The following is a 23342-nucleotide window of genomic DNA, read 5'->3' as shown; positions in this document are numbered from 1 at the left end:
AACATGCACACGTGTATGTAAACAGTAGAATTCAAATGACAAGTTATTATTGGTTATTGTGGAGGGTGGTTGTGGGTTATATTCAGGGTTAATAATCAAGCTAAAGATAGTCTCCCCTGGCTTTACAACTACAATTGATGGAGCAGTAATTACATGTGAGATTGTTTTCCTTTCTGCCTTCTTCAGGTCTAAGCACTGGTAAATCCTTTGGCGATAATTCTTCTCTCTCTTCTTTCTTTACTTTCCTCCTCCATGTGGTTTTCCTTACATCACTGCCCTTTTCTTTCCTCTTCTCAAGACACTTTATTGCTGTTGAAAATGTTAACAGAATTGCTCTGTTGATATGAATGTGTTTCCAAAGTGGTTTCAAAGTGGTTGCATCCAAAAGTTTAGGTGGTTTTTAGAGATTGGTCTCCTTGGCCACATTCCCCCTTTGCCACCCATGGGAAAGGGTGCTAGACTATTTCTTGGCTCTCTTCCAAGTGTGTCAATAGCCTGTTGGTTTCCAGTTCACCAAGAGCAGAATAATCTTGGGTAAACATGGCCGTTGGAAAAAAGCAAATATTGGTCTTGGCGGTTGTAGTTTCTCAAGTGTCTGGGCCCTCATGTTAGTGGACAAAATAGAAGCTACACCAGAGGGCATAGCGTCAAATACCACATCTGGTTAAAGAATATTGGTAGAAATATATAAATAAAGCACTTATAAAAGGCAATGTCATTTCTCTCTCTCTTTGAACAAGTCGGAATATTCCCTTAGCCCTTAATTTTACTTGCTTAAGCCAGGTCTTCTCAACTTCAGCCTATTGACATTTAGGCCAGATAATTCTTTGTGTGGGGCAGTCCTATGCATTGGAACATGCTGAGCGGTGTCCTTGACTGCTAATAATCAGATGCCAGTAGCACCCTAACCCACTCGTGGCTACCAAAAATGTCTCCAAACAATGTCAAATGTCCCCTGGAGGGCAAAATCACCCCTGACTGAGAACCAGTGGCTTAAACCAATCCTCCCCAAAGAGAGAGCGTGTAAGATGTCCTGATTTTGGTGGTGGAAGGATGTATGTGTGTGGGGAGGAGTAGTGTTTGGGTCTCTTTGACTCATTTCTTGAGAGTCACTTTCCAACACAGCTGTGCTCAATATGGTCATGATGTGGGTCTCAGAAGTGAGGGTAGTTGGAGATGATCAAATCAACAGTATCAGGCTGTTAACTTTAGAGCAGGGATTACCTATTTTCCTTAGCCAGCTTATTGCCATTCCTCTAGTGGTTTTAAAATGGAGATGCCAGTCATACCAAGGGTGCTCGGGAGATGGGCCTGACACTTGACACCTTTCCATTGCTGGATTCCTCAACTGGGCAGCAAAGCATGACAGGAGTCTGTTGCCCATCATGCCTGTGAATCAGTCAGACTTACTGAATGTCATCAGAGGGGAAGGTGCCGAACTTTGATGTCAAGGTGACACACTGTTTGGGCAGATGTAGTCCCTAGACCTTCTCAAGCGTGACTGCATGTATGTACAGCCAGCTGGCCTTGCTTCTTTAGAAAACTTAGACTCTATCCCTATGGAACTGTCGATCTGCCTTTAAACCTTAAGTATTTTCATCATTTAAACACACTTTTCAGGGCTTCAAGTGGGTTGCAGCAGTGTCATCATACTAACACAATTAGGTTAAAGCAATGTACTATACCTTTATGTGTTGCCTTCCATTTATTTTTCTTTTTTAGTTGGAAATTGCAAACATCTGCAGAAGGAGCAAAAACAGTATGAGCCCCCATGTACCCACCACCCACCTTCAATGATTATTAATACACAACCCATTTTGTTTCTTCAAGAACCCCTCCTTCTCCTCTCACTTATTTTGAAATAAATCCTCAACATCGCATTTCATCTGTGTATATTCCAGTATGCAACTTTAAAGATTGGGGATCTTAAACGTAATTATCATCCCTAAAAATAAATGAACTAATATTAAACCTAAAAATGCCTTAATACCAAATATCCATTGCATTTGGTTGCTATGTCTCTGAGGTCTCGTTTAGTCTACTCTGTACTCCTCTTCATTTAATCAGAATGTTCAAGGGCAGGACAGACACCGGAAACCATCATTCATTCTCTCTGTGTCTAATGTGTTGATATGTGGAGGTGCTGTGCCTATTGCCTGGCACCTGGGAGGAACATAATAGCTACCAGCTTTTCTTCTAATTCTGTAAGTTATGTTCTTCCTTCCAGCTTCTCTGGCTTGACACGGGCACGTTCCTTTTCTCAAGGGAACTGCTCAGCTGGCAGGTGCCTTGAATTGCCTGGCAACCTCCTCCCCACACCTGCCCTTAGGTGGGCTGCTGTCAGCCTTTTTAACCTACACTCTGCCAAACTTTTCTATGCCAGTGTGTGTGGTACCAGCCAGAGGTCTGGAGGCACATTAGTATGTAGTGCCTAATGGCTAAGCATTCTATCAGAAAACCGAGCCCAGACTTCCATTTCCCAACACTTTCATTCCAGGCTGCTTTCAGAGCCTCTGCCTTCCCTTAGTCACTGAGCCCTGGTGGGCCTCCTGTGGAGCTGCTCCCTCTCCCAAGGGCCCTCGGGTCTGGAGGAGGGATCTGTGGGTACCTAACCCTGCTGCCACCTCGCAGGTGCCCTCCCTGCCGGTCCATCACCTCCTCCTGCTGGGCATCTCCCTGCCTTGGCTCACTGGGTCTGCCTCAACCATGTGCTGTCCCTCCTGGCCGATGCCTGTCTTCACCAAGGAGCTGATGTTCTGCACTTGGGCCTTCCCACCTCCCCAGCCTCTCTCTTCATAGCTGTTAGCTGCAGTGCCCCTGCAAGTGAACCCATTAACCACCCAGCCCCCAAAATGGCCCTTGACTGGCTCTCTGTTAAGGCCTTGCCTTCCACTTTTCATAACCACACCCTGAGCGAGGTGTGGTTTCCCCGAAATAGTGCTCCTCTTGATATTTTCTGTTCACCCTGATTGCACCCCTCTCTTTGCACCCCCCTCACCTGCTCTTTGACCTCACTGAAACCTCCCTATCGAAACTCCTCCTTGTCCTTCCCATCTGGTAGGCTCCCCTGCTCTCACTTCCTCCTTTACTTGGCTCCTTTGAGGAACCTGAGCTCCCTGATGCCTTCGCCCTGAGCCCTTGAGAGTGAAGGCCGTGTGGCCCCCTCTTGGGACACCATTAGAGACTGGCGAGCACTCACATCATGACCTGCCACTTCGGCTCAGCCCTCTTCCCACGTGGCATCCTTTTAGGGGCCACTGGTGCACACATGCTCAGGTCCCTCCAGGAAGCATGCAGACTTGTCACCTGCTTTACTCCACCTCCTCCTCAGCACCCACTTTTCACAGCAAACACTCTTCCCGTCTCACATGGAAAACAGACGTCCCTGAGGTGCCGCCTGCCTGGCGTCCCTCCACTCTCCCTGCCAGTGTCCAGTCAGAGGGAAGAGCTCCTGGGTGCAAGCATCTCCCCTAAGGTCTCCTTTCTGCAAGGATCCCCTTCTCCTCTGGGCTGTGGTTTCTCCTTCCCTTCAGTCTGCAACTTGCCTAAGTCCTTGAATCTTTTAATGACAAAACCAACCCATCCCATAACCCTGAGGGATATGCCTTATTAACCCTTTTTACAGATGAGGACACTGAGGCTTAGAGGGGAAGTAGCTGCCTGAGCTCACAAACAGCTGGTTACTGCTGGCAGCTGGGTGGGAGCGCAGCTGCCTGACTTCTTGCTCAAGCCTTTGACCTTGGGTTAAACTGGGAAGGATGCAGCCTTCTTAGGAGCCCCTCCATTGGCTGGTGCAGGGCTAAGGAAGGAATTTTGAAACTCCTTCCTTGAATGTAACTGAATACCAGTGAGAGTCATTTGATGCTTAAGCTGCTTAACTCTCCACTCCTTGATATTTTGGGTACCATCTGTCTTCCCATCTCGATTGTGAATTCTTCAGGGGCTGCCTCTTGATTTTTCTGATCCTAAGAACACTTTGCACGTGATTTGTGCTTACTAATGGGTTCCTTACTCACCTAGAGATTTTTAGCTTTTAACTTCAACTTGGAAGCCTTTAAAAAAACACTATTTAATTTCGGGGTGTGTGTGTATAATAGAATACTTGACGTTTTTGCTTAGTTGAGGTATGATCATTCCACATATGAACTTTAGTTTGTATATAATATTTTTTAAATCAGGACCCATCAACATTGTATTATATCATAATGTGGTTTATAGTCTGTAGCATTTTATAATTGAAGAAATATGGCATTGTAATTGTAGATTTAAAAATATTACAGTGTTATAGATCCTAATCCTGGCTATGTCATAGAAATAGTTCTGTTTTACTCAACCTTTCCAAAGTAGTGATTTTTCCTTCCTAAAAATGTAGTCACAGCTCCCTTTCTCCTTTTTTGTTACCTTCTGCCCGTCAACTCCTAAAAACGTAGAATGAGATGACCAGAAATTGAGGATTCTGATGAGTTGGTTTAGATTAGTGTTTCTGAGAGGAAAGATCAGCTTATTTAATTTATAATTTGTTTAGGGCTGACAAACTTTTGTAAGAGTCAATAAAAGTGAAATCTTTGAGAAAAAAGAGACATACAAAATATAAATGCTTTTATTTTTATTACATTCAACCAACATAAATTACTTTGTCAAATTGCCCTAAAAGTTTCCAAACGTTTACTCTACATTTCTGTACTTGTGTTATTGCAGACCAGTTAGAAACTGGTGGACAGACCACCCTTTGGGTAGCATGGAGCTAGAAAATGGAGGTTTTGCCTAGTTCATGAATTTCCATGGAGTCTTTTTTTTTTTTAAATCATATTAGTACAGCTTATTCTGATCTCTTCTGACCATTAGGAAAACACAGCTGGGAAGCATCCTAAAGTCCACTGACATTCAGAGGTCAGGTATAATGTATGTTTGTCTTCCCTTTAAGAAAAAATTCAGTGTTCATTCCTCAGTTTAATCAGATGTTCATCATTTCATCTGTTGGAAACCAGTAGAAGGCAAGTGAGTGGCCCTCGTCCTGGTTTATGGAGAATGCTCAGTCCTCATTGGTCTCGTAGTAGAAATGTGGGTTTGAATATTTTCTCAGCTGCGTGGAGTGAAATTCTAATACCCAAGATCATAATAGCCAGAAGAAATATTATATTCTGATAGTGAGATAAAAGATATGGATTGGGAATTGCTTTTTAAATAGCACAGCAGTTAAATGTTTTGACTTTGTCTGAAGAGGTCTATCCGGTGATTACGTGATGTTTTATGCTCAAGGTAGCCATGATTGTCTTACTGGAACACTTAAATATTTAAATCTTAATGGAAATCAGCAGGAACCATTAGAAATATACAAAATAATTTAAAAAAGAAGTCCAAGTGAATTAATTTTAGCTTTAGGGTTGTGTTCAAATAATACTAGTTATGGTCAGTTGACGTGAAACACATTTATACTGTTGTGAAAAGGAATTAGAATCTAGAGAAGCACTCTACCAGAAATATAATGAGACATGTATAATTTTAATTTCTAGCCACATTTTAAAAAGATGAAATTAATTTCAATGTATTTTATTTAACCCAGTACGCCCAAAATGTTAACATTTCAAAATGTAATGTAAAAATTATTAATGGGGTATTTTACTTTTCTGTTTTGTACCAAGTCTTTGAAATCTGTGGACTTTACACTCATTGCACATCCCAATTTGGATTAGCCACACTTCAAGTGCTCACCGGCCACATGTGGCTAGTCGCTATCATCTTGGGTAGAGCAGGGAGAGAGAACCAAAGTCCACAGCAGGTAATGTACACAATCACCTGAGTAGTTTTATATTTGAATTATGATTTGGTCCAAAATAATTTTTAAGTGATTTCACAGTTACCTTAGAGGGGACAGAAGTGGACCCTCTGGGGAGTCATCCCCTCCCCTAAAGGCCTCTGGCCACCTGCATCACTGATTTTTCCAGGTTAGGTCTGTGGGTGGGCTGATTATCTCACCCAAGGGCAGAGAGGAAGAGCAAGAATTCTTGTATTCCACAAGGGCGGAAACTAGGGGAGAGACTCAAGCAGGACACTGCTTCATTTTTTTTCTTTTTTATTTCAAGAGATTGAAGAAGAAAAAAATAATGGAATGACTTTTTTTTTTAATACAAAGGCAATATGGAGAAGAGTTTCTATTTGAATATTCATTCTGTTAACAGAGCAAGTAGAGGCTGTTACTTTGGGTAGCAAAGCTGCTGCTGGGATAGAAACAAATAAGAGGGAAGTAGAAAGTCCTAGTTGTGCCCAAACAGATGAGCTGGGAGCATCAGAGCCTACGTGTGCTGGTTTCCTCCTTGGGAGCAGAGGTTGGGGTGAGGGTCATGCCCACAGTCACCCAGCCAGCTCCTGGGCTGCCAGGAATTGTAACTTAAGCCTGCTGAGTCTGCCTTGGGTCACCTGTGTCTTGCTGTGTGCAATGGGGAACAGGGAACGAGATGGCCATAACTTTATGTGATAAGCATAGAATTTTTTTTCCTTCTAAGTTATGCGTTTTCTGATTAAAAATACTAGTTTCATAAAACAGTTATATTGAAATGGTATGATATCTGGTATTTGCTTCAAAATAATCTCCAGTAAGGGAGATTTGCACAAGGAAGTAAGGAGGAGTCTAGATGGAATAAGAGTGACTATGATTGATAATTTTTGAAGCTGAGTGATGAGTACTTAGGGATTCATTATAATATTCTCAATTTCATATATATTTGAATTTTTTAATAGAAAGTTTTAAGTATTTATATGGTGCATGAAGTTGTAAAGAAAAATTCTGAAATTCCATTACCTGAAAATAACTGCCATTAACTTGAAAACGTTATTTTAAAACCATCTATTGGATATTCCATGCTGTGAAATGCCTTAAATACAGGAAAAGTGTTGAGTCCTGATCTTGCTCAGAGATTTCATTCAGGTTATAGAGCTGAGAGATCACACATGTGGAGGAGAAGAAAGTCGGTGTTGGTCTCAGCATGTTTCTCTGGGGCCTTATGCTCCTGTGGCCCTGTGTTGGCTGGTGAGGGGGAGAGTCTCCCCTCTGTCTCTTAGGGATGAGTGAAGTGAGGCTCAGAGGACCCACATTGCCCATGTTCACTCAGCATGACTGGAAGGAACGAGGAGGCTGCTGGCCTTGGGTGATGTGGCACCAGGCTCTGTGCTGGGCCCTTGGGTATGCCTTATCCGTCATAGTCATAGAACCCTGTGGAACCGATATTAGAAGGAACACAAAGTGATATAATTACTTGTTATACTATGCAGAGAAATCTACAAGGTCCATGAAAATTCAGAGAACAGCAAGAATAGGGAGAGCCACAGAGCAAGGACGGCTGCTTGGAAAAGGGGGAGCTTGGAATGACAGGTCAGGGACAGGAAGAAGGAGATATGACGAAGGAGAATTTTTGAAATGTTCTGAGAGGAGGAGGAAGTTTCAATGACAAAATAACTGTTTGTTGGGCCAGGGGCGGGGCATGGGGGTGTGGTGGTTTTGAATGAAATGTACCATAATGACTGTAAGGAATCATGGCCAGATGAGGAAAGATAAGAGGGATTTAGCCTTTTGGAAAATCTATCAGGTTGGCAGTTTACGAAGACTAGAATGCATGTCATAAGAGATATTAGAGCAGCAGAATTGCTTTTGAAAGATGAATTTTGTGGGATACAATAGCTACTAATCAGAGCCAAGTGATGACACGTTCTTATTTATAAAAAAAAGTGTCCCTGATTTCCACATTATGTATACCTGAGTAGCTAATTTGTTCTTGATTAGACAAGCCATCCTCCCAAATGACCCCATGTTCTTGTTTGTGATATCTATTTTAGGTTGCCTGGAGGGGGATGAAATCTCACGGTGCACCTTGCTTCTTCCCATCGCTTTTATATTGTCACGTATTGGCTCGCAGCACCCCGTCACCCAGGCTTTGAGGGCTGGGGGGACGAGCCATTATGCATGTTCATAGGAGTTTAGCATGTCTCCTGAATAGGCTGCCTGCTTCTTCTGGCTGCAGCCCTGGGATATTCCATTACAGTGGATGTTTTTTGCATTGGTAAGGAAAACCAGATGGTTTACCACTTGAGGAAGTCGTGTTCTCTCTTCATGTCCTTCAGCTGGATTGTTCATTATAGAAGCAGTTCTTGAAGTGCTGCTACGAAGAAGTAGCCCTCAAATTAAAGGTCGAGGTGGCAGGGAGAGTAAAAGTGGGAGAGGATACAACTTCTCAGGGTCGGTTCTAGCAGATTAGAGCTCCGTGTGGGCAGCCCCATTCATCCTCCTTACTCTGATACGTGCAGGTGATGTCCACTAGCCAGATGGACCCCAGATCCCGCATCACTGCTTCTGGGGGCCACGCCCACCTTGTCTCAGTCTAAACCTCTCAGTGGCCTGGAGTTTCCCTGCTTCTGTGCCTGGGGGACATCAACAGCACCACTCCTCACCCTTCTCTTCTTGCTCTTTTATTAGATTTTAAATTTTTGTTTTTTTCTTAGACTGTTTTTTAGAGCACTTTCAGATTCACAGCAAAATTGAGCGGAAAGTATGCACAGTTCCCACATACCCCTCCCGAAGCACATACACAGCCTCTATCAACATCCCTCCCCAGAGGGCACATTTTTTATAATTGATGAACTACATCATCATTGATTGACACAGCATTATCACCCCAATTACATACTTTGTATTAGGGTTTGCTCTTGGTGGTGTACGTTCTATGGGCTCTGACAAATGTATGATGACACATATCCACTATTACAATATCATACAGGATAGTTTCACTGCCCTAAAAATCATCTGTGCTCCACCTATTCATCCCTTTCACCCCCAACCTCTGGCAACCACTGATGTTTTTACTGTCTCCGTAGTTCTGCATTTTCCAGAATGTCGTACGGTTGGAATCATACAGTATGTAGCCTTTTCAGATTGGCTTTCCGCTGACTAATATGCATTTAAGGTTCCTTCATGTGTATTCATGGCTTGATAGCTCATTTCTTTTTAGTGCTGAATAATATTTCATGGAGTGGGTTTACCTCTGTACTGCAGCCTCTCACCCACCAACCTAGAAGCTTAGATAGCTGATGGATAACACTTGCCTATTTGTGTGCATCAGGTTCCACTGTTGGTACTCTGTGTGACTTGGTGCTCCCCTACAGGGTCCAAGTTGTAGTGCGTGAGTGAGGACAGGCAGATGTGCTTTAGGGATTAGGGCTGGGGGACTAGCTTAGAGAGGGATGTCTTTTTGTCCCATTCTTTAATCGTTAAACGTCATAAAGCCTTTGTTTGCTTTTGGAATGGGAAAGACGGCATAACTATGAAATGGTGTAGTTTTCTGATTGACAACAGGCCAAGTAGGAGACAAGCTTAGTCAGAAATGGTAGGTTTGTGGCAGAAGAGTGATTGATAGGCCAATCGCTGGGACCGAGAGAGGAAAAGGGAGCCTTTAACTGGGACTTGGACCTTGAAGTACTGGGGAGAATGATCATAGAATGAAGCAGCCTGTTCTTTCCAGTGTGTGTATGATATACATACACAAACACACACACACACCTGACCCTGTTACCGTATCCCAGCCTCTTGAAGCCCCGTACTCCCATCCCCAGTGTCTGTCTCGGAGTTATTAATCATATAAGATATGTTTGTTAATTCTTCAGATATCTGTTGAGTCTTAGTCTGTGCTAGGAACTGTGCTCTGAGCTGAGGCTGGAGCTATGGGGAAAGCCACAGCTCTTGGCCTCTAGGAGCTCATACACTTAAAGAGATTATTTCAACACAATATGCTAAGTGCAGAAGTGAAGATATGGTCAATGACATCTCCCTGGAGTAGGTGGAACTTAACGGACAGCCAGAAGAATAGGGGTCTGAGGAGGCCATTTTAGACGTGAAAGACTGGAGGTCAAAGTCCACTGCAGGGGCAGCAGCTCAAAGGACGCAGGGTTTGAGGAGGAAGTTCGAGGGTTGATTCAGTGGTGCTGGAGCGCTGACTCTCAGAACAGGCCAGGAAGGAGGTGAGGAAGTGGGCCTTGGAGATCCCTGCAACCTGGGAGCTGAGGACACACAACTCAAATGACTGTCCTAGCTGGTTTACCGTGGTGCTGGAGGGGAGCAGGCATGCAGGTGGCCCTGGGCAGGACCGCTGCAATAGATGGGAATGTAGCCCAACCGAAAGGTAGCAACTGCCAGATAGAAACAACCTGGCCCTTAACTGCTTTGTAGGAAGGATAGGGATGGGGAGGAGTCAAATCAGTTTAGTGTTCTGTATGAGCAAGGAAGAACTGGAGCACTGTTTACTTGCTCTTTCCTTCCCTCCCCCCTTAGAAACACACATACGCAATTGTTACAAATTTTTTCTAAAATGCATTGCCCAATTTTGTCATGGTGAAGTAAGAGACTTCAGAAACATTTAAGTTTTTATTCATTTGAAGGCGTTGCTACATCTCAGGGTTATTTTAAACATTATGTGCAGAATATTGAAATGAATAGTAGAGGATATTTTTTGATATCTGTATTCAAGCTCAGCTGCTTTTTTCAGTGAATTGGTGATAAAAGCTTTTTTTTGGTGTAGTTGCTGCCTTCTAAAAGATGAATGTGTTTCTTCTTCCTTCCCCCAAAGGAAACTCTCCATTAATTGAACAGCATTTCAATTAATTGAAACACTGATTAATTGAAAATCTTGGTCATTTGAATGTTAGTTAATTGGGCTTTTATTGAAAACAGTTGGCTGTAATAATGTACTGAATATGGAAGTTGGTCTAGAGGCAAAAGTTTCTTCTAACCAGAAAATCATAAGGAAAAATATCCTCTTTTTTTGATGCACAGTTGCAAAGCAAGGGAGATTATGGTGGGAATGAAATGGAAAAGACAAAACTTCCTGAGAAAAAAGAGACACAAGAAATTGAGAATTTCAAAGTCAATTTATTCATTCCTCTATTCATCTAATCAAATATTTGTGGAGCATCCTTATATCCGCACTACAAGGGCTGGGGATATGTGTAGCCCTGTACCAGGCAGAGTCCCTGTTCTCATGAAGCTTATAATCTAGTTACTCATATTACTAATGTAGTCTCACTATAAGTGTCTTTAAAACTCTCTCTTTTTTTTTTTTAAAGATATTATTTTTCCTTTTTCTCCCCAAAGCCCCCCAGTACATAGTTACATATTTTTAGTTGTGGGTCCTTCTAGTTGTGGCATGTGGGATGCCACCTCAGCATGGCTTGATGAGTGGTGCCATGTCTGGGCCCAAGATCCGAACTGGCGAAACCCTGGGCCGCCGAAGCAGAGCATGGGAACTTGACCACTTGGCCATGGGGCCGGCCCCAAGTGCCTTTAAAATTTTGAGAGGAGAGCGGTGAGTTACAGAACAGGGAATTCAGGCATCTCTCAGGTTTTTTCAGTTGTGAAAAGCATATAAAGACTGAGGTAAAACAGTGTAATTATAGTACTTCTCTTGTCCTCCTAGTAAATACGTTCTTCACACTATGCATTAGTATCATTTGCACCATCAACTGATCTCTTACAGATGTTGTGCTTAGTCATATAATTGTGAGTGTAGTGAGGCAGAGAGTGCCTTCGATAATTATTTGCATAAAAGAGCTACTTATAATATTTTGTGTGGGGCACTTGTCTCAAGACGTAGACCACAAAAGTAAAGGAATCTGTGGACAAATAAGGTTGGAGCCACTTATTCATACCACTGTAGCACATTAAAGTGTCCAAAATGTTCTGCATTAGAGAAACTCCTTAATTTTGTTTAAACCAATGTTTCCCACACTGGCACTGAGAATCTTTTTTGCATGTACCACCTCTTACTTCCTAGTTTGCTGGAATGCTGCTTTTAGAGGAATTCAAGGGGATTTCTGGAGCTTTTCCCTCTGCCCTGCATACAGCAGGGTAGCACATCATTTCTCATCTCTAAAGGCCTTGAGCGTTGATGCTTTGAGCTTGTGCTTGGTTGACTTTCCTTCTGCCCCAGCACCCAGCCTCTAGCTATGAAGTCAGCAAGGAGAAGCCATGAAAAGAGAACTGGACATTTCCCCTTGGAGTCAGATGCCCTCTGACCTAGCAGAGGTGGACTCTGATCATTGGGTTGTACTTTCAATGAAAAAGTTCGCAAGCTTTCAGAAAAAAATAAGATAAATCCTTGGCAAGTAGTAGAAGTTGGAGGAAGGTGGAAGAATTTTGTTTTCAAAATTTCTTTTTTTGGCTTTTCCTGTCTTTGTTTTAAGACTACTGAAGAACCATTTGGTTTATTTCTTTACTTCTTGGATTTTGATTTCAAGTGATTAGTTACAAATGTGTCAAAGGTTAGTGGTAACTTCAAGCTAAGAGTAGTATACTCTGCTCATCTTCAGCTATGTTTGGTCGATCTCGCTGCTTTGCTTGGTCTTATGTTACAAAAGCACTTTTTCTTAACTTTGGGCCACAAATATACTTAGAATGGTGCCCTGTGGGCCCACCTTCTGATATTATGCTGCTGCAGATGGTGTTAGGCAGAGCTTGAGTGTGGTGTAATGCGATTCCTTGTCTTTTAATGAGATGTTAGGACAAGTGTGTGCTTGGCCGCTTGGGATCTGTACCGCATAGGGTGATTTCAGCCATGAGCATCACACAGGCCCTTCATGACTTGAGATCCCCTTGCCTTCCCAGGTCCTCATCAACTTGGCCCCACATTCCTGTGGGGATTATGCCCAGTGAAATGTGGAAAACAAAAGTCCATAAAACTCTCATAGTGAAGAAGTGCCTTGTATGGTTTCAATCAGATTACTTAATATGTGTTTCTTTAATACTCTAAAGATGGTAATCCATAGTAGATGTACCATTTACTGGACACCTACTGGGCTCCAGGCACCGTGTTAAGAACTTTATCCATACCTTCTCATTTCATTTCCACATCTGAAATACCTAAGTATTACGATCTCTGCTCTGGTGATGAGTGACCTGGGACTCTGAGAGGTATGTTTAAGCTTCCCCAAGCAAGTAGGAAGTGACCCGGGATGCAAGGCAGTTAAGTCCTGCCCTAGTGTCCAGCTGTAGGTGATGAGCACTTTAGTCAGTAGGTTTTGCTGACTTTTGGTCATATCTACATATGTCTTTTGAAATATTCCACAAAAGGTACAACATGGGGGCTGCTAAATGATTTATCCTGTGATGATCCGGAGAAAGCTACTTTAATTTAAGGCGAGGTTCCTTTAAATAACAAACTCCTGGTACCTATAAAATAAGTATCTATTTAATTGGAAGGGTCTTATCCATATTTAAGCTAAGCATTTTAAATAGGTAAGTGTCTTCCATAGTACTCATAGTCTGTCCCAGGGTTCTCTAGGGACCTTGTTATGATCAGGCAACAAACAATGAGTTTCTAGCATGGGCTATTCCCGTTGCTGCTGCTACTGAGCTGGAGCTCAAGCAAGACCATGTTTGGCTCTTGAGCATTGCTGATTTCTTTAGATACATTATCTCCTTTAATCCTCGCAACAGCTTTCCTGCTGGACATTATTACAGAGAAGGACACTGAGGTACAGAGAAGTTAAGGCACACTGAGGCCAAATGACTAGTAAATGACAGAACCAAGATCAGTCACTTAACTTTTAACCACTGTGTGATTGCCTCTCCTGAAAGCAATGTTTTATCTTATAAATCCTAATTTGTCTCTGCCTCAGATGTGGACTTGCCTGGCTCGCCGCCCCCCCCTGCCCCTGCACTGAGGAGGGGTCAGAACAGAGAGGGTGGTGGTTGGCACTGGGTGGCCTGTGGGTATGTCTGCGTTTCGCCCTGGAGACATAGATTCTTTTTTTTTTTAATTGAGTTATTGATAGGTTACAATCTTGAGAAATTTCAATTGTACATTAATGTTTGTCAGTCATGTTGTAGGTGCACCACTTCACCCTTTGTGCCCACCCCCCACCCCACCTTTCCCCTGGTATCCACTAAACTGTTCTTAGTCCATAATTTTAAATTCCTCATATGAGTGGAGTCATACACAGATTATCTTTCTCTCGCTGGCTTATTTCACTTAACATAATTCTCTCAAGGTCCATCCATGTTATTGCAAATGGAATGATTTTGTTCTGTTTTGCAGCTGAGTAGTATTCCATTGTATATATGTACCACATCTTCTTTATCCATTCGTCTGTTGCTGGACACTTAGGTTGCTTCCACGTCTTGGCTATTGTAAACAGTGCTGCAATAAACATTGGGGTGCATAGGACTTTTGGGATTGCTGACTTCCAGCTCTTTGGATAAATACCCAGTAGTGGGATGGCTGGATCGTATGGTAGTTCTATTTTTAATTTTTTGAGAAATCTCCATACTGTTTTCCATAGTGGCTGCACCAGTTTGCATTCCCACCAGCAGTGTATGAGGGTTCCTTTTTCTCCGCAACCTCTCCAACATTTGTTGCGATTAGTTTTAGATATTTTTGTCATTCTAACGGGTGTAAGGTGATATCTTAGTGTAATTTTGATTTGCATTTCCCTGATGATCAGCGATGATGAGCATCTTTTCATGTGCCTATTGGCCATCAGTATATCTTGGAGACATAGATTCTTAAGTCTCATGATTGCTCATTTTTGAGATTGGGCAGTGGCTCTTGTCCTTTGTCTACTTTCTAGGGACATTCTTTGGGGGAGAGGGAGCCTCCAGGAGATGAAGGAGGATTAATTAGATTTGTATTTTACATCCAACACGCCTGTAAAGGGATTTGTACATCTACAAGAGATTATGGCTTTTTAGCCAGGTTTATAATTATGGTATTATGAGGATTCATGTATTACATGGAACCTCTGAACCTTTAAAAGTAGGGCAATGGGAAGAATAAATTTGTTTACTGGAGATAAGTTGAACATAATGGGCCCATTATGGGAATACATTTCTGTATTTTATAGTCTAAATAGGGAAAAAAAAGCTTTTCATATATAAATATAATCAAATAAAAATAAATCTGTGAAGTGGTTAAAAAACTACAATGGAGATATTTTGACCGTAGAAATGGCCCATCTGGACCAGTAGGTACCCTTTGTTTTTATTCTTCTTCAAATGGTCTTTTCATCAGTTCTCTCATTAGTCAGAAAGGAATCAGCATGTCTCTTGACATAGGTTTGTGCTTTTGTTACACTGGCTTTGAGCTTCTTGCTTCAGCTGCTTCAACTATAGATCATAAACATTACCTGACATTGTGTGCAATAAATCTTCATTCCTATGATTACAGGATTTACTGTTCTGTTTTCAAATAGAATGGGATGATTGAGAAGGTGGAAAATAAAAAGCAGCACTGTATTACAGGGGACTCCTTTGGTCGCAGGTAACAAACGCACTTGAGCTAGCTTAAGTGAAAGGATTTCTAATAATGATACAGGTGTGTTTTAGGAATGCAAGAGCAAGGACGAATTGGCCTTGGGAATGAACAGGAGCTGGAGATGAGGAAGGGAACTCTGATCCATGTTCACTACAAGCACACGTGTGACACAAATGTGAGTGAAGTGAGAGTAAAGCTGACAGGAAAGGAAAGTGGAAATCTAGGTAGTATGTCACTTTACACTTGAGCATGAGATTAAAAAATAGCTCCACTGTATTCTTTCAAAAAATCACGCTCATTATATCAAATTCAAACAGTATAAGAAGTAAAAATCCTCTCAAATTCTGATAATCGGATAATCATAACTGTTTTGGTAAATATCCTTCTAGACATGTCTTAAGACATCTAGGAACACAAACGTACACACATGCACACACAAAAGCTCTCACACTGTGCATGGTTGTTTACCTGTTTTATTCCCTCGGAAGTATATCATGGATATCTTTTCATATCAATAAATGCAGACCTCTATCATTATTTTCAGTGGTTTACTTAATATGTCTCCCATTTGTGGACCTTTAGGGTATTTACTTTTTTTTCCCTCAATTATAAATGATGCTATGTATATCCATCTTTCTGCTTACACATTTATCTACTTCAAGTAAATTCTTAGAGGTGGGATTGCTGGATCAAAGGGTGTGCTGTTTTACCTGCTGATGTAATTGCCTAAGTGACTACACCATGAGCTCTGTCCGTATCAGTGGCTGTTGTCAGCCTTTGATGTCTTTACCGATCTCGCAGGTAGAACATAAGAACTCAATTTTCTAAAGTTGTATTTTTTCATTGTTAGTATAGCGTTTATTGCTCTTATATTTCTCCTTTTATGGGAAGTTTATTAATTTGCAGTGTCTACTTTGAGGGGAATATGAATTTCCTTGTTCATTTTTAAAATATTTTTGCTTAATAAGGATAGCATCCTTTATATGTCACTTGTATAAATATTTTATCTAGTTTCATATTTTATCTTTTGACCAAAATATCAGTGTGTTTTGTTTTTATTTTTGATTTGTTTTTGCCATTTAAAAATTTGAGATTTTAAAAAATGTAGCCAACCAAATGTCTCAATCTTTTATAGTTTCAGATTCTGATTCATGTTTAAAAGGGCCTTTCCTATCCTTATATTGTAAAACTATTTATCTGTATATTCTTCTAGTACTCATTTGATTCTATTTTGAGTTTTTCTCCTAAGTAGAAAGGGAGCGATCTAGATTTTTCCCTCCTCCTAAATAGCTAATCAACACCGTTTATTAACTAGCCTCACATACCTACACATACATGACTACATGGACTTGGTCTGTTTCATATGAATACTTGGTTCTATATCTGCATATTTGTTCTGTTCCATTGATTTATATCTGTGCTCTCACTCAGACTCCTGTTTAACTGTAGCTGAGCCATTTTGGTTTCTACAATTGGTTATGGTGTTTCTCTGCTTCAGATTGGGTTTCTATGGAGCAAGGTGCTAAGTGGTCAGTTTTTAATGCCTCAGAGAACTGGGAATGAGATGGGAACAGCTGAAGCAAGAAGGGACCGCTGCACACATGTGTTAGAGAGCTAAGTAGGAAAAAAGTGAACACAAAGAGTTCATGTAAGCTGACTTTAAAAAGAATCAGAGTGCCTGATTTTTGTTTTAAACATTGGTGGAGGCAAGGAGGGAGGATGTATATATTTGGCCTTTGTTTAAATTCAAAGCCATTAAGCATTCCTACCACAGGGAAGAAAAAGAAATGTTTTGCCTCTTTGCCAACAGTAACATAATTTTGTTCTCCGAAATAAGTGTCCTGGGATCTCAATTCTCTTTTGGTAAAGAAAATTCCCAGCCCGTGTGTTGCAGCGGAAATTCATTGTTTCCTGAGTTATTTCCTTTCATGCTTAGTGTGGGGGAAATGACCAAATGTATGGATGGAGATTTTTTTTCAAAAACTGACATCTATAACATTACTTGAATCTGATGATTTTTATTACTGTTTTAGGTATTGCTGCTGAAGGCTTCTCAGATGTTTTAGGATATCTTCAGGACTGAGAATTTAGGTGAGTCCTTTAAAAAAGATACTTTTTTCTTATCACTTGGCCACCTCTCTGCATTGGTAAAGTTTTATAAGGTGTTAAAACATTGTCGCTTATACTGTATACTGTCTTGTTTGATTTTTTTACCACCATCTATGAGGCAGCTGTGTAGCTGCCTGGTCTTACTACTTCCATTGCTGTTTGATTTTCCCACCTGGCAGTTTGGTGGGGTGATGGTAGGGGCCTAGAAGAAGGGGTGAGGAACTGATTTTCTAGCTTGTTGCATGAATTCTCATTTATTCACACTTGTTTGCATCATAAACTTTTTTTTGAAGTGTTAGATAAGGAATTAGTTTAGAAACTTCCAGTACTCTTTGCACTGAAATTGTTTGGGGGTTTCTGAAGACCTCCAGGGAGGGCACACAATTACTTTAGCACGAGAGAAAGTTTGGTTATAGATTACTGGTTTTCCCCTTTGGTGGTCCTGAGTGGGGCTGCATGATCCCAGGTAGTGCGTATGAAATACCCTGGGCAGGGACAAAAGTCCATCTTCTGTAGGTCTTGGGTATGCCTTGATTGAATATGCTCCTACCTTCAAAAACTATATCATGGTGAACCAGACCAATCAGTTCTGTTCCTAACCAGCTGCACAACTGGGGCAGGTTAATCTCTGCGGGTCTTTGTGTCATCATCTATAAAATGTGTAGGCTCACCCAGCCTAGTCATTCTCACCCTTTTAGATCTTGTGGAATAGGAAAAGAAATTTCAGAACCGATTTCTGATATGTTTTTTGGCTCTATATAAACAAAGTTGGTAATTGTTAAAGCTGGATGAGTGTATGAGGGTTCACTATATACATATATATATGCTATTCTCTCTGTTTATAGTTTTTCATTATTAAAGATTTCAAAAAACTACCATCTACTAACATCATTTCATGAAAGAAGAAATATTTTAATACTGAAAGAGTAGGAATGTCATAAATTTGTCTTTAGATTGCGTATATTTAGCTTTATGAAAATGCTCTTTATTTCTCATCTCATTTCTCTGCGGACTGATGACTTTTAGCCATGAGGTAGCCAGCACTGGCCTGAGGAGTGGCATTTGGGAAATAGTGGGGTGTGTAACTACTAAGGGCTCTTCTGCCTCGAAAACTGTATCATTCCTCTGAAGCAGGATAGAAAGGTACTCTAATTATACATAGACTATTTCCAGAAAATACTCTGACAGCTAGCATGGTCCAACTAAGAGAGGTCACAGTTCAAATAGAAGAGAAGAGATTGTTGTGTTGGAAACCCAGATAAAAATACATGAAATTTAGCTGTGAGCCACCTTGCAGTCAATGGAAAAATGTAAACTTGACAGTGTTTTAAGTCATCGGTTACAAGTGTACAGAATCCTCCCTTCATTGTGAGCAGCCTCTGGCCCAGCGGTATTTGACAGGTAAGTGTCCACCTGTGGTGTGGGGATGCTGAGAACTAGAGTTGAGGCGGGTTGAATGTCTAACTCCAGGGAGACCAGTGCGAACACCAAGTGTTATGCCCGCAGGATTTTGAGCTGTGGGCAGTGGGATCAGATGTACACTGGATAGGGGAGAGTAAAGGAGCTGTCCAGTCCTGGGATCATTTGCGTGTCCTGGTGTGGATGTTGTCCTTTGAGGACCTGCAGGGGGCACTAGGTGGTCCTGTCTGGCTGAAAGGCCTGGGTGCAGTGGACAGGAACCGCATCAGACATAAGCTTTCTCAAGATGTCAGATCTGAAAGGAGTGTACCAGGTGGATGGTTATACTGTGAGTCTGTACAGAATGGAAAACGATGCTTTCCATTTACTTCTCCTTGAGGTGTGAGGATGTGTGTAAGGGGTAGGGTGCATGGAGGACAGAGGTAATAATGGATTGAATTATTAGGACAGTAAAGTAATGTGAGGAATGAGCAACATGACCTGTTCCAAGATGTCTACATAGTCCTGGCTGCTTCTGAAAATTCTGTGAAGTTATACTGTGGTCTATGTTGATGGGAACATGGTGGTTCAGCCCTTTGGAATTCCTCCCCTGGTGATTTCTGGCTTTCATTTGCTTTAACATTCCTATTTTCTGGGAAACCTAAATGAAATTTGACAGACTTACCTGGTTGTTTTCCCTTCTGTCAACCCAACTCTTGGGTTACTGCCTGATTTGTATGCTTCAGTTGGGCTGCTTCCACCCCGAGGATATTGGGAAAAGCTATATCAAACAACAACAACAACAATAGAAACATTTGTCTTAAATGTATAGGAATATGAGAGATTAACTGAAATCTTGACACTTCTGAAAGTGTTTAAAGTAATGAATAAATGCTAGCAGGAGCTTTATTTTGACATAAACCAGAGGAAGGAGAATTGCTTTAAGGGATCTTGGCCAGTCCAAGTCGGTCTAAAATGTAATGAATGAACAATGTAATCAATCAATCATGTTCTGAGCCTTTCAGAAGGCCAGGCCATGCTGGGAAGATCTTGTAGGGATGAGCAATTAAGGATTTGAGACAGCCATGCTTCACAAGAATAAAAGTGATGCTTTAAAGTGTTGTATGCATGAGAGAAAGAGATTGATAGAGAGTAGGTGGGGGGTGGGGGGCATGTAATAAATGATTTGTTTAGTGTTTTGCTTAATGACATGTGTTATATATATTCTGAATTTGAGAATAAGTGCAATGTTCTGAATTTATCTCTATTTTCCCTGCAGGCTTGTAAGAAAAATATTTAAAAGTGATTTTAAATGAAAAACATTATTTTTGGCTATCTGGGAATTTTTAGTTCCCACTGCTGTCTAGAGAAGGGTATTGAATTTATAAAATTCAGAGCAGGATCCACATAGCTATTTGTCATTCTGTATCAGTCATTTAAAGGCTACGACGTCAGTAAAGATAAGTTGTTCCTATGCTTATTTTCCTTCATTAAAAATGTAATCCGTTATGCACTTTTGTCTTCCTGCCATCCTCCATTAGCTGAGTTCTTTGGATTACTCTGCTTGTTTACTGTGGGCATTGCCACTTGCTCCCCCCCTGCTGGGTCCCTGAGTGGCTGGGAGTCCTAATTAGCATCATCCTAATTAGCATCATCTCCTTGATCAGGATTCCTTGACATGTGCTAGGGTCCTTACTCTGCTGTCTATGCTTAGTAAATGTTTCAGACCAAGAACAACAATTTCCAGATTGTTTTTCATAATTAAACTGACTAATCCATGGGTATAATAGAACGTGCTGTTTCCTTAAGCTTTTTGGCTAATTGTGTTCATCAGTTAATTTCTGTCAAAGTTAAAAAGCCCTCCTAGAGAAGTCACGACTTGAGCCTTTTCCATCTAAGAATTGATTGGATTTCATGGACTCAAAGGCTCTGGAATACTCGTGCCTGTATTTGAATATTTTCCTATCGAACATGTACCTTGAAAAATTCACTTCTTTTTTAGCTGTGGGGTCTCATTTTCTGAAGACCTAAAATGCTCATCAAAGCCATTCTATTCTGTGTACAAGAAATCAGAATTGGACAGCTTTGCAGAACCATTAAATGACCAGTGCACTTGTAGAGTTTAGACATGATTTTACTAAGGTTAAAATAAACACATGGTAAGGCCAGCTGCAGTGGTCTCAGCACATCGCTGAAGGCCTGGGAGAAGTTGAGGAAGATCCTGCTGCTGTGATCTCAACAATGGTCTTACAGAGGATCTTACATGTAAAAAAAATGAAGTCAAAGTAATGCATGCAAATAGTGAAAAATAGAAAACATTACGGAACAGCTTATAAAGAAGAGCAACAAGAGTCTCACCCTACCTGTTCCTCTCAGAAGCAACCACCTTCTTTTTTCTGGAGATCATTTTCCCTTCTTTTGTGGTGATTTCCAGATGTATAAATATTGCGTTTGCAGCACCCTCTTTCACTTTATCAGTTTTCGAGGCTGTTTCCTGGTGTCTTGCCATGGTGGCTGATTAGCTTGCTCTGGCCATCCCCATCTCCCTTCCTCCCTACTACCGATTCGTGCTTTCAGTCCTTCTGCTGAGCCCCTCTGCACCCTCAGATGACACATGCAGCCTCTTCCATTTCTTGCTCCTAGAAACACTGTTTCTTGTCTACCACTCCCTCCTGCACCCCTTCCATTCAAGCTCTCTGTTTGGGATAGCTGTACCTTTAATTTGATATGCTCAGAGGGGGTAATACATCTATTCTGTTTAATCTCAATAAGGGCTTCCAGGATTTACCTATGACTTGATTCTGAATGTAAAACCAAGAAGCAGCATTTACCCTGTTAGGATTAGAGAGCAGCTGTTCTCAATGCAGCCAAGTTGTGTGTTGGGATTATATTCCTTCCTCCCTGAGCCTGATGTCCTCACACCTAGGCCCCTCCATGGGGCGTGTTTGAATGGATTCTCCCTTTAACACAGCACCTGCCTTGGATGCGGCCTCAAGTTTTCCTAGGCTTTCAGTCTTCCCATCCCTCCTAGGAACCCACTTTGTTTCTGGAGGTCTCACTTCCACAGCCCCCCATCCTCCACCTTTAACTGCAACAACTTGAATCTCTAGGTGTGCCACCTGCCTCTGAGTGCTGATGGCCAGGGAAAGCTTGTTATTACTGTTGGAAAAATGGCTTCAGGCTCTGGTATCTTTGTAGGGACAGTAGCCTCCATTTTAAAATCAGCCTTTGTTTACTGAGGATCTGATGTGTTGGGCACCTCGGTACTTGAGGCTTGGTGTCTGTCGCAATCCTCACACCAGCTCAGTGGAACAGATACTATCGTTGACTTGTCACACACAGAGAAGTTGTGATCTGGATGAGTGAACTCCAAGGCCTCCACTGGGAAGGCTTCTTAGATCCTGGGGCAGGCAGAGGCATGGTGCCAGCTGTGGTTTCCTAGGTTAGAAAAGACTTCTGTCTTTCTGGAATGTCTTGCATACTTTTCCCGACAAACCTCCATCTTCCTCCTTGAAAATCACTGTTGCTCTAGGAAAATCAGCTCTGCTTGACTCTCTGCCTCATCCTTGTTGTTGATATGCCAAGTGGCCAGGAGCTTGTTATACAGAATTCTGTGACTGGAGGTGGGACTGTCCTTATGTACTTAATGTTCCCTTTGTGAATTTGAAGTGGGAAGTAGGGCTTCATACTCAACCTGCTGGTAAGTAGGAAAAGGTGCTTTGTCAGTGGTTGTTACTATCTACATGTTTTTCTTATAGCCTGAAGTTTATGTGTGTAAGTCAAGTACATTTGATTCTCTTAATAAATGGTGTGTTTTGGTGGATATTTTAGAAGAAAGATTGGAAAGACAATCAGGTTTTACTTTTAACACTTCATTTTCTCTCATGAATGCTTGGTCTGCATAAATCTTTCTGTGTGCTTGTATTTGGTGAATTACTGTAATGATAGTGTCCAGATGGATGGCAGGTGGGTCTCCCACAGTGTTGGCTGCTTGCCCTCCTCACTATGCAGACCTTGGGTGATGCCTTAGTGAGGGAACCAGCAGTCTCTCCAGAATGGCTTATCCTTGAGTTGGTCATCTGCTTTCTATGAGAATAGCCCATTGAGGAGTGGGGGGCCATGGATGGAGTTTCTCCTTGTTACCTCTGGGAGGTCAAGGTGGTAGCATTAACATGTTAATGTTAATGTGCTGCCTCGGTCAAATGGTGCTTATTTTCTGAACATCTTGACCTCTTGTGTTTATGCCCTAAATAAGTATTGAATGAAAGGAAAATCATTAGAGCTGGGCCTTGTGCCTTGTGGAGAAGATACCTGGACTTAGTGAAGTCAAGCCTTAATGAGTAGATAGGGGTCAATATTTACTTTGTTGCCGTGGTGACCAAGAGTGATTTCCTGCATTTAAAGTTGATAGTGAGTTACACTACTTTCATCTCGCAACATTTAATTCTGACTTGGCAATTTCTAAAAAAATATTGATTGTATGGATAAAGGGATGAACAGAGTTGTAATCTCTATGAGACATTTTTTTCGTTCCATTATACAAAG

At 41.6% G+C, this 23342-nt stretch overlaps 1 protein-coding gene across 9 annotated transcripts in view; it reads left to right on the top strand.

Annotated features, from left to right (window-relative positions):
• Positions 1 to 23342, top strand: part of TLN2 (talin 2) — a 413145-nt gene that overhangs the window by 149424 nt on the left and 240379 nt on the right. For all 9 annotated transcript variants that reach the window (XM_070500486.1, XM_070500480.1, XM_070500476.1 and 6 more), the window contains one exon: positions 17324 to 17381. The gene's annotated coding sequence lies outside the window, so the exon portion shown is untranslated. The remainder of the gene's footprint in view (positions 1 to 17323; positions 17382 to 23342) is intronic.

This window comes from Equus asinus, chromosome 2 (assembly GCF_041296235.1).
Source record: "Equus asinus isolate D_3611 breed Donkey chromosome 2, EquAss-T2T_v2, whole genome shotgun sequence".
NCBI classification, from domain to species: Eukaryota; Metazoa; Chordata; class Mammalia; order Perissodactyla; family Equidae; genus Equus; species Equus asinus.
This window is presented reverse-complemented; position numbering and strand designations above follow the sequence as displayed.